Source organism: Aristolochia californica, unplaced genomic scaffold (assembly GCF_029961685.1).
Source record: "Aristolochia californica isolate CCGP_79_NKW_82.1479 unplaced genomic scaffold, dmAriCali1.0.hap1 SCAF_2, whole genome shotgun sequence".
Taxonomy (NCBI): Eukaryota; Viridiplantae; Streptophyta; class Magnoliopsida; order Piperales; family Aristolochiaceae; genus Aristolochia; species Aristolochia californica.
In genome coordinates, this window is record NW_027181881.1 from 38,428,223 (window position 1) to 38,439,144 (window position 10,922).

General features: G+C 36.6%; 1 long non-coding RNA gene across 1 annotated transcript; it reads right to left on the bottom strand.

The window, feature by feature from the left end:
* Positions 1 to 5,997: 5,997 nt before the first annotated feature.
* LOC137957192 (uncharacterized) lies at positions 5,998 to 6,840 on the bottom strand. The gene is made up of 2 exons (XR_011113320.1): positions 6,560 to 6,840; positions 5,998 to 6,310 (listed from the first exon to the last, which is right to left on the bottom strand). It is a non-coding gene; the product is annotated as an uncharacterized lncRNA (long non-coding RNA).
* Between the last annotated feature and the right edge of the window lie 4,082 nt (positions 6,841 to 10,922).

Genomic DNA, 10,922 nt, shown 5'->3' on the forward strand with positions numbered 1-10,922 from the left:
GGATCTCCTTGAAGAAACAGGAATGAAGGGTTGTCGACCAGTTGACACATCTATGGATACAAATGTAAAATTGTGTGCCATGACTGGAGGTGATATTGATATCAGTAAATATCAAAGACTTGTGGGAAAACTAATCTATCTCACAGTAACTAGGCCAGACATATCATATGTTGTAAATGTGGTGAGTTAATTCATGCACGAACCACAAATTACCCACTGGCAGGCCTTAGAGAAAATATTACGATACCTAAAAGGAGCTTCGGGAAGAGGATTGTTGTATAAAAAACATGGGCACTTCAACATAGAAGGCTTCTCTGATGCAGATTGGGATGGATCACCTGATGATAGGAAATCTACTTTAGGATATTGTACTCTTGTTGGAGGGAACTTGGTTACATGGAAAAGTAAGAAGCAAAATATGGTTGAAAGATCTAGCGCCGAAGCAGAATACAAAGTTATGGCCCATATAGTTAGTGAACTATTATGGATTAGGACCCTTCTTACCGAATTAGGATTTTATAAAAAAGTTTCATGGGTCTTCATTGTGATAACCAAGCAGCCCTTCATATTACTTCAAATCCAATCTTCCATGAAAGAACTAAACATATTGAGGTGGATTGTCACTTTATAAGCAGGAATAATCTCCCTCAAACATGTTTCGTCTCAAGAGCAAGTAGCTGATATTCTCACTAAATTAGTTACAGTTAAAATCTTATCTTTTATATGTGGCAAGCTAGGTATTTATGGTGTCTTTTCTCCTCTAGCTTGAGGGGGAGTGTTGGAAGATAGGCTCAAGCCCACAAGCTCAAGACAAGAAGCCCACACATCAAAGTAGTGGCATATGTGTAAAATATGGTATTTTCCATAAAGATGGCATAGAGATGTAAATATGTGTTCCTTTTATATCTTTTGTTTTATCAAGTTGTAGCCCTAAGGGCATTGTAAAACTATAAATAAAAGCACTGGCTAAGAGGTAGAGCATTAAAGCCCTCTCCTCTTCTTCCATAAATTCGTCCAGCTTTCCTCTTTCTTATTTGACGCAAACCCTTCTTCCCTTAATCCAAACTATCTCCTTCTATGTTCTTCTTCTTTTCATCTCCTTTCTCTCTTCTTCTTCTTCTTCCTTATCGATCTAAATTTCTTCGCATGGGATCCTAAATTCTACATTATCAAGAGGTCCTACAGAATCTAGGATGGAAAGCAGTCATAGAAGAAGAAATGACAACTCTTTACAAGAATCCAACGTTGTGCCTTGTTTCCCTACCATCAGGAAAAAAGATGGCGGGCTGTAAATGGGTCACTATAAAAAAAAAATCCGAATGACACAGTGGCCTACCTTAAAGCCCGCCTTGTGGCTAAAGGAAATACCCAATGGGATTGAGCTCAACTCCATGTGTCTATTATTATCTCTCCCTGTTAATTCTCGACCGTCGGTCTTCCAGGTATATGTAAAGAATGTCTTCCTCAATGGCGATACTAAGAAGAAAATTTATATGCAACAAACACATGGATATGTGGTGGAGGGGGAGGTGGTCTATCTCTTTAAAAAATCATTATATGGTCTAAAACAATCTCCACGGGCCTGGTTTAACAAGTTTAGTCAAACAATGATTCGATTTGGGTTTACAAGGTGCTATGTGGACCTTTCTGTATTTATCATACATATTGAGAAAGGAGTCGTACTACTTGTTGTATATGTGGATGAAATTATTTTGACGGGTAATGATACAGATAGTATCAGTCTAGTAAAAAACAAGATATGCAATGAATTCAAGATGAAAGACTTGAGATTCCTCAAGTACTTTTTCGATATTGAAGTTCTTCAATCCAAGCATGGTATTATTTTATCTTTTAGGGAAAATATGTTCTTGGCTTGCTTGAAGAAACATGAATGATGGGATGTTGCCCTGCTGACACACCTATGGGGACTAATAAAAAAATACGTGTTGGCACGGGAGAAGAAGTCGATGTGGGTAAGTACCAGAGGCTAGTTGGCAAGCTTATATATCTCACTGTAACTAAACCAGATATTTCTTTTGTTGTTAGTGTGGTCAGTCAGTATATGCATAAACCTTAGATGTTTCATTGGCAGGCATTGGAGAGGATTCTCATGTACTTGAAAAAGGCACCAGGACAAGGGCTCTTATATAAAGTGTCATGGTCATCTCAATATTGAAAGCTTTTCTGATTCGGAATGGGTTGGATCTTCAGATGATAGAAAATCTACTTCAGGATATTGTACTTTAATTGGTGGCAACCTTATTGCATGAAGGAGTAAAAAACAAAATATGGTTACAAGGTATAGTGCAAAAGCATAATACAAAACCATAACACATGCATTAAGTGAGCTTATATGGATTAGATCTCTTCTAGTAGAATTGGGATTCCACAAAGAAGGCCCCATGAAACTCTATTGTAATAATCAAGCAACGATCCACATTGCCTCCAACCTAGTTTTTTTATGAGAGAACTAAGCATATCAAGGTGGACTATCACTGAGAGAGAAAAGTTGCAAGTAGGAATCATAAGTCTTAAACATGTCTCAACTCAAAGACCACTTGCCGATATGTTCACAAAGTCATTCAAGTTCAAGATTATCTCCATTGCATGTACCAAGTCGGGGTTATACAATGTTTTTTCACCACCATCTTGTGGGGAGTATTGAAAGACATAGACAAGCTTAGGTGTCATTATTGTAAATATCTTATATTTTTTTCTTCTTCACTCTTTCTAGGGTGAAGGGTATACTTGTAATTTATGTACTCTCAAAGGTTTAGGGGGAGGGTTTGGATATATTTCAAATCACTAATTCACTCCTCTTCTCTTCCCTACGTGTCCATCTCTCTCTCTCTCTCTCTCTCTCTCTCTCTCTCTCTCTCTCTCTCTCTCTCTCTCTCTCTCTCTCTCTCTCTCTCTCTCTTTCTTTCTCTCTCTCTCTCTCTATTCTTTTTTACACTCTAAGTTGAAGACTTTAATATTATGGAATCCTGAAATGGAATGTGATAATGGAAAACTTTTAAACATAAACATCTCATACAATTACTTTTTAACACAACTACACCAATTTTGAAAGAAAATATTCAAGAGACAAATTATGGAATAAGAGAGATTTAGGACACTAATATTTGAAATTTAGAATGATGAAACAAAACTTTCTAAATAAAAAAATTCAGACTTTGTTAAAAATGAAACTAAACTCATATAAGGAAAGATTTCTCTTAAGGAAACAAATGTAGTGTTAGATCAAATAAAGGAAAATTTTAATGAAGAAAAGATACTCAAGTTAGCAAAATCTTTAATACAGTTTGAAAACAAATAAAAAAGTTAACCAACATTAGCAACTCAAAAATTGAAGCGAACAATTTGGTTTAAAGTTAGTTTTTCGCACAAAACAGGATACCATCATAACTTTTGATTCTTCAAATGCGGATATCTCTCTTTGGAAAGATCAAATTGAGAAACGGTTTATTGGGATATAAAGTAGACTCACATATATTTCTTTTGCCATATGATTCTCAATATAAATTTTTAGTAATGTTGGTAAAAAATGTTTAGAAAGTTGAGGCTTTCTGTTGTCACTCAAAACTTTTCTGCTTCAGATATCTATTTCTCTTTGTTAAAAACTTTGATTGAATAAACTCTTTTTGAACTGGAAACTAAACTCAAATATCTTTCCAAAGATATAATTTTCTATATGAAAGTGTTGAATTTATGGAAAAGAGAAAAACTTCATTGACTTGACGTAATCAGAGTATATGAACCCCTATTTATAATAGAGGAAAGTAGTAGAGTCCAATTACAATTAAACAACCCTTGTCCCAATTACACCCAAACTTTAACACTTAAAGATAAGTCCTAGGATAATTGAATAACTCAACATAAATAGAAGACTAACATAACTAAAACACCTTTAAACAGAAACTCTTCTGTGAGACCTGCTTCCATAATAATTTTGGCTCTGTAAGACTTCTTATTGTGAGAACCACGTAAGACTCTTTCATATTTGCTCTTCAACTTAAAGTTATGGTAAGAGAGTATAAAATCTAATGGAAAAAAATAATTGGGAAAGAGGACTAAAGGGAAAAAATGATAAACCCCATTTATTTTATTTTATTTCTTTTTCTTCTTCTTCTTCCTTCATTTCTTCTCTATTTTTTTCTCCTTTTCCATATCAGATCTTTGTCTACTCTGATACTATGTTGATTCCTAAGGCCAACACATAAACACAAGAGATCTCAAGGGAAGGATAGAAGAGAGGGACTCTAACTCTTGGGAGAGAGGATGGAAGAAATCAAGGGAGAGAGAAGAAAAAGAGACAGAGGTATATGGAGGAATTTAATCCATGAGGAAGAGACTTGAATGTTCTACCCCATACCTTGAGGCTATAGTGTTTACAATGACTACAATGTCCTTAAGGCTACATTCTTCAAAAAGAAAAAGACATAAGAGGATATACACCAACTTGCATAATTATAATTTTATGTCATTTTTATGAAAGTTTTCTTTATTTACTAACCATGCGAGGGGGACATGAAAATCTGGGTACTTAAAGGGGTCAATGAGCTTCTTCTTTCTCAATTGTATAGGTTCCAATTGACCATAGCCACAAGACAGTTGGTCATATTTCAATGCCCATTTGTCAAAAAATTTAGGATGAGGCATGGGGGGGGGTGAATGGATGTGCCCCAATGGTTGAACTCTAGTCAAGTGGAGCACATGGTCTTGTTTCAAGAGTTGCATGATGCAAATGGTATAGGTGCTTGTGGTTCTAGAGCCAGAGATGTAGCCACCAACTTTCACCGATTATCCTTTATAAAGAAGAATTTCATAGCCTCAAGGAAGAAAGAAATATTGATGTTCTTATGGATATCTTGACCATGTTTCTCTATTTTGGCAATAAAACTTTCATAGTGAAATGACTTTGATTTTACCTCCAAGCTTGGTTTTTCCCTCATCTTCTTCTTCTTGCCAAAAGTTGCCAACCCTTCTTGTCATCTTCTTCTGCTACCAGATCAAATACTCCCCTGCTCTTCAGTTGTCGCTACAAATCTGCATTGTCATCCTCTCGCTCGGATCACTCCGTAGGAAAGATTCATTTCTTATACTTAATTGAGGAAGGATTGGAAAAATATACCCAAAAGAAAGTTAAAATTATTTTTAAAACTAAAAAAAAAGAAAGCACTCATTCCAACCTATCCATGTACAAATTTTAAAAACTCTTATCGGAATAAAAAATTGAATACACCCATTTTTAGCACAACAACCTTGTGTTTGTTTAGTGTAGATGGACACGAAAATTATGTGTAAGTTTTCTTAAAATAGACTCCCATAAGAATGAAAGAACTCATTCAAAGAAAAAAAGTGAAATGAATGGTTAATACTCCACACCCCTGTAAAACAAACATCATCCTACTACAAACTTCGTTGTCGAACAAGACATAAAATAGACAATTTTATCGTATATGTATACGCAGTAAACCCTCTTGAAGCATTTGCCATTTCTGGCAAAGGAGATGTCCTCCATCAAGTCTTAGGAAATGAATGGTTAATGTTCCACGCCCTTGTAGAACAAACACCATCCTACCACAAACTTTGTTGTTGGATAAGACGCGAAATAAACAATTCTACTGTATATGTATATGCAGTAAAACCTTTTGAAGCATTTGCCATTTCTAGCAATGGAGATGTCCTCCCTCAAGTCTTCCAAAAACTCAACAAGTGTGGTGATAAGGCTTCCCCCCTAGAATTTCTCCTCCTGGCAGAATGCTGGGGGATTTTTCCCTAACTTTGCGTTGTGGGAAATCTTCCTCAATCTCAAAGCCACGATGGAAGCCCTCAAAAGGAGACACCAGTGACGTGCTTTGGATGAGGAAGAATGGACTATTCTTTTTTAGCATAAATCTTTGGTGAGACCCAACATAATACTTCGTTTTTAATGGGATTATGATTTATATTGTAAATAACGTTTTACTGGAACGTGCTCCGTCCCCAAAGAAAGATCCAAATTCAAAGAATGATACCAAAGAAATGAAAGCTGCAACAACACAATTCAATGGATGACAGCACAGTCCACTACTATCGTTAAGTACATTAATCAATTCAAGTTGGATATTTTCTTTCGATTGCGTTTGTTGGTCGTTAAACTTGGTGAGGCTGAAGTGAATCTGTCGCCTCTGCTGCCGATATCATCTTTGATGAGATTCGTTTCCTGCCTCATTTGTCTTCACTCTTGTCTTCCATTTGCGAACCTCTTGAAATCATGTCCGGTACAACAAAATTGGCCAGCCAGTAGACAAACAGAAGCAAACCACTTGCAATCAACAATGATGAAAAGATAGAAAGCAATGAGCACCACAGAGATAGTAGGAAAAAAAAAAAAGCTTCAACAACATTCGTCCACGATTTTATCTTCCAGCCAAGTTCACTAACAGACTACAAAATTAAACTAGAATCGTTTTTGTTAAAGAAGCTAAAATTGAATCCGAAATCTGAAACCCAGTTCAGATTACTGGGTCAAATGCAGACTGCGGAATCTCTCTCTTAGAAGAAGAAGAAGTACCTGGTAGGAATTATAACGGACAAATCTCGAGGAGGGGGCATGGAGAGCAAGAGCAGCCCGTCGTTGAAAGCTTTAGGTCTAACTGATAGAAGAAGTCCTTTATGAAGTGTCTTCCCATGGCTGGTTACCCCTAGGAGGGGAGTCCTCTGCGGAACTTTGAAACCCTTTGTGATGCAGGGTTGGGAATAAAGATTAGGGCAGGATTGGTGACAGATGTTGGTCATGATACTGAGGTTTCTTCTGCTTTTCTCTTTGAGAGTATCCTCTTATCTGTTGCTTGTCCAGTATCAATTCCTATCTTTCATTCTTACAGAGATGTTTTTGATGTTTTTGATATTTTTTCTATAGATAAAAATTCTGACCGACAATCACTCTCCTGTCTTTTTCTTTATCCGAATAAAGACCATTTCTCTTCTTCGGATGCATAAAGAAAATAAAAAATAAATTCAATAAAATTTAAAAATCAAAAGACAAACCAAGGGTCGAGAGAATATTTTCAATAATGGAGACGAAGACGTTAAGCCAAAACAATTCTTCCCAGGCTATAATGGAGACGAGATTTAAAACTTGTCGACAGCATATGCTAAGAAAAAGAGCTTTTCTCTTTCTCTCATCAATTAGCAGCGTCATTGCTGCATCTTTGCTGGGCATTGAATAACTGGGCACTGTTCTTGATTTATCCGGTGTGCCTATACCTCAGTGCCAGGCTTCTTCAATCCGAGTAATCATAATGATCAACGAACAGGCTCACCATTGTTATTGTTACATTATGTATAGAAGGATTAACATAGACTTTTGAGCACAAAAGAAGTGACTCCTGCCAGCACCCAGGAGATCTCCACCGTCCACGACCTCTGCAATGGTAATAATTAATAGAATCAAATTGTCAACAAATATTGACAGAATGCATGACTCCCTTGAATCAAATTGACATCTTGTCAACAAATTGACAGAATGCATGACTCTCTCCGCAATTCAAGATGGTAATAATTAATCCCCTCGTTAAAAGAAACAAATTGACATCTTATCAACAAAAATTGACATCTTATCAACAAATTAACATAATGCATGACTCATGAGGAAGAATTAGGGCGATGTGACTACGAGAGGCTGAATTGAACCAGCGTACTTGTATTGATTTAAAAATGGTATTTATATATAATTTACAACAAAAATCTCCTAATCCGATGGGATAAATACAATCCTAAACCAAATGGATAAATACAGTTTAAAACAAGATCATATCTCCTAAACATAATAAAATATAAATACCATTTGAAGATAATCTATTTTATGTCCCCTCAAGATAGACCACGGTTAGAGAGACCAATATTATCTCGTAGTAACTGAAACTGTGAACATGGCAATGACTTTATAAGAGATCAACAAGTTCATCAATAAAAGCAATATGAGCAACAGGGAGTAGACCAGATTGAACCTGATCACGGATGAAGTCATAATCAACTGCTACATGTTTCATTATAAAGTGGAACACGGGATTTGAGTTTAATTGAGTGACACCAATATTATCACAAGAGATTACACAAGAAGGCTACAAAGTCACACCAAGTTCGGTAAGTAAAGAGTACACCCACCGAAATTCAGCAACTGTAGCAACAACTGATAGATACTCTGCCTCAATAGAAAAATGAACAACGGTTTGTTGTTTCTTTGAACTCCAAGAAATGAGATTACGCCCAAGATAGATAAGGTAGAGACTAGTGGAACAATAATTATCTTTATTGCCAGATCAATCAAATACAGAGACTTACGATGTAGAAGAAACCCTTTGTCCAGTGTGCCACATAAATACCTTAAAATTCGTTTGATAAGTACCCAGTGCTCGGTAGTTGGTTGATGCTTAAATTGGGACATCTTATTGACAGCAAGGGAAATATCAGGCTAAGTAAGAGAGAGATATTGCAAGTTGCCGACTACTTCACAAAACTGAGATGGATCAAAAAGTGGAGAGCCCGAGGTCCAAGTGAGGGAAAATTTGTTCAACATCTTCTATATGAGTCCTTTTTAGCAGGTCTTGGATATATCTGCGTTCAGAGAGTAATATGCCATTGCAATGGGGAGCAACCTCAACTTAAAGGAAGTAAGAAAGAGAGCCAAGATCTTTCAGAGAGATCATGAGAAAGGCAATCAACAAATTGAGAAATATGGTCATCGTTATTACCAATAATAATAATATCATCAAACTACACTAGTAGAAACAAAACACGCTTGCCAGTATTGAGAGTAAATAGGGAAGTATCAGAGAGAGAAATCTTGAAACCTAAAACCACAAGAAATTGACGTAGCTCATGATACCAAGCCTGTGGAGCTAGTTTGAGACCATAGATAGCTTTATGAAGTTTGTAGACATAGTTGTGATGTTCTGAATCAACAAAGTCTGAAGGTTGTGCCATATAATTATTTTCTAAAAGCCGGCCTTGGAGGAAGGCATTGTTGATATCGATTTGACGAAGGGACCAACCGTTGCTAACTTTAATACTAAGTGCAAGTCTCACGAAGGGCTTAACAACCGGGCTAAAAGTCTCATGAAAATCTACACCTAGTCGTTGATGAAATCATTTGGTCATAAGATGTGCTTTGAATCTGTCAATAGATCCATTAGAGTACCATTTGCTTCGAAAAATCCACTTACAACCAACAAGATAAGTGATTCCATGAGGAGGAACTAGCTCCTATCTCCCAATACGAGCAAGAGCATCATAGTCATAGAAGTAGGTTCAAGGTTAGTTTGGGATGGTAGATGGGTATGAAGGATGAGTTTTTGAATTGGTTTACTGATATTGTTTTTGGCCCGAATGGTCATGCGATAATGGGTGAGTTGTTGGGTGGTAGATTGTGTTTCAATGGATGGATGGGTAGCATTTGGTGATGGTTGAATAGGTCATGGATGTTGCTCTATTTCTATTTGAAGTGTGGGTATCTCAGAGGTTTGTGGATTATCTTCAAAAGAAAGCATGGCTTGATGGCACCCTTGAGATGGAGTGTTTGAAGTCGATTATGGTGATGAAGTTGATGAAATAGTAAGCACAAGGGGAATCCGAGTATCTATGGTAGTGGAGGTGGGACATGGTAGGTGATTATTGAAGGAGGTGTATGGGAAGACTGACTCTACAAACTTGACATGATGAGAAACAAATATTTTTAAAGTAGATGGGTCAAAACACAAGTAAGCGCTTTGAGATAAAGAGTAACCAAGAAATACACATGGTTTAGGCCTTTCATCTAGTTTGTGAGATGTGTATGGACAAATTCAAGGATAACATAAACAACCAACAATCTTTAGTTTAGAATAATTTGGCGTTTGGTGAAAAATTAACTCATAGGGAGATGATAGATTGAGAGTAGGGGTTGGCATCCTGTTTATTAAATAGACAATAGTGGCAAAGGCATGAGACCAAAAGGTAATTGGAAGGAAAGTATGAGAAAGTAAGGTGAGACTAATTTCAACAATATGACGATGTCGTCTTTTTGAATAGCCATTGTGTTCGAGTGTATGGGGTGGAGTGGTTAGGTGAGAGATACCATTTAAAGAAAGGTAATTTTTTACTCCATATATTCTCCTCCATTGTCTAAATAGAGTGTGATAATTTTTCTTTTGAAGTAATTTTCCACAATGGCTTCATAACAATGAATAACTTAATGAACTTCAAATTTCGTTTGAGTGACTATATGTATTTGGTATAGTGATCAAATAAATTGACATAGTATTTGAAACCATCTTATGACTCCTTTGAATCTTCTCAAGTGCTAATACTCCATCCATAAGAGTCGGTCTAATGAAGAGGTAACGCACTTGTAAATGCTTTGTTCTAATAAGATAAACAGACTTCTTTGCTAAATGAAAAGCACAATACAACACATTCTTTTCATGATTGAGACCTATATCTTCCCAGAAAGACTGCAACCATACCATATCTTTGTTCGCTTCGGTCACAACAACATATTCCACCCAATGGTGGAAAGAGCAACAATCTTCTACAACTTAGAGACCTAGCTAACTGCAGTACCACCCAATGTGTATACATATCCAGTGGTACTCTTCCTACCATCAATGTCTCCAGCCATGTCAGCATCTAAATAACTCTGTAATCCCAAGTCTGACTTTCTAAAACATAAGGTTGAGTCTGGAGTGCCTCTCAAATACTTAAGGATCCACTTCACTGCTTCCCAATGTTGTTTCCCTGGATTACTCATATATCTGCTCACAACTCCCACTACATGAGATATATCTGGTCTAGTGCACATCATGACATACATGAGACTGCCAATAGCAGAAGCATAAGGCACATTGGTCATATAGGCTTGCTCCTACTCTATAGAAGGTGACTGGTCCTTAGATAGC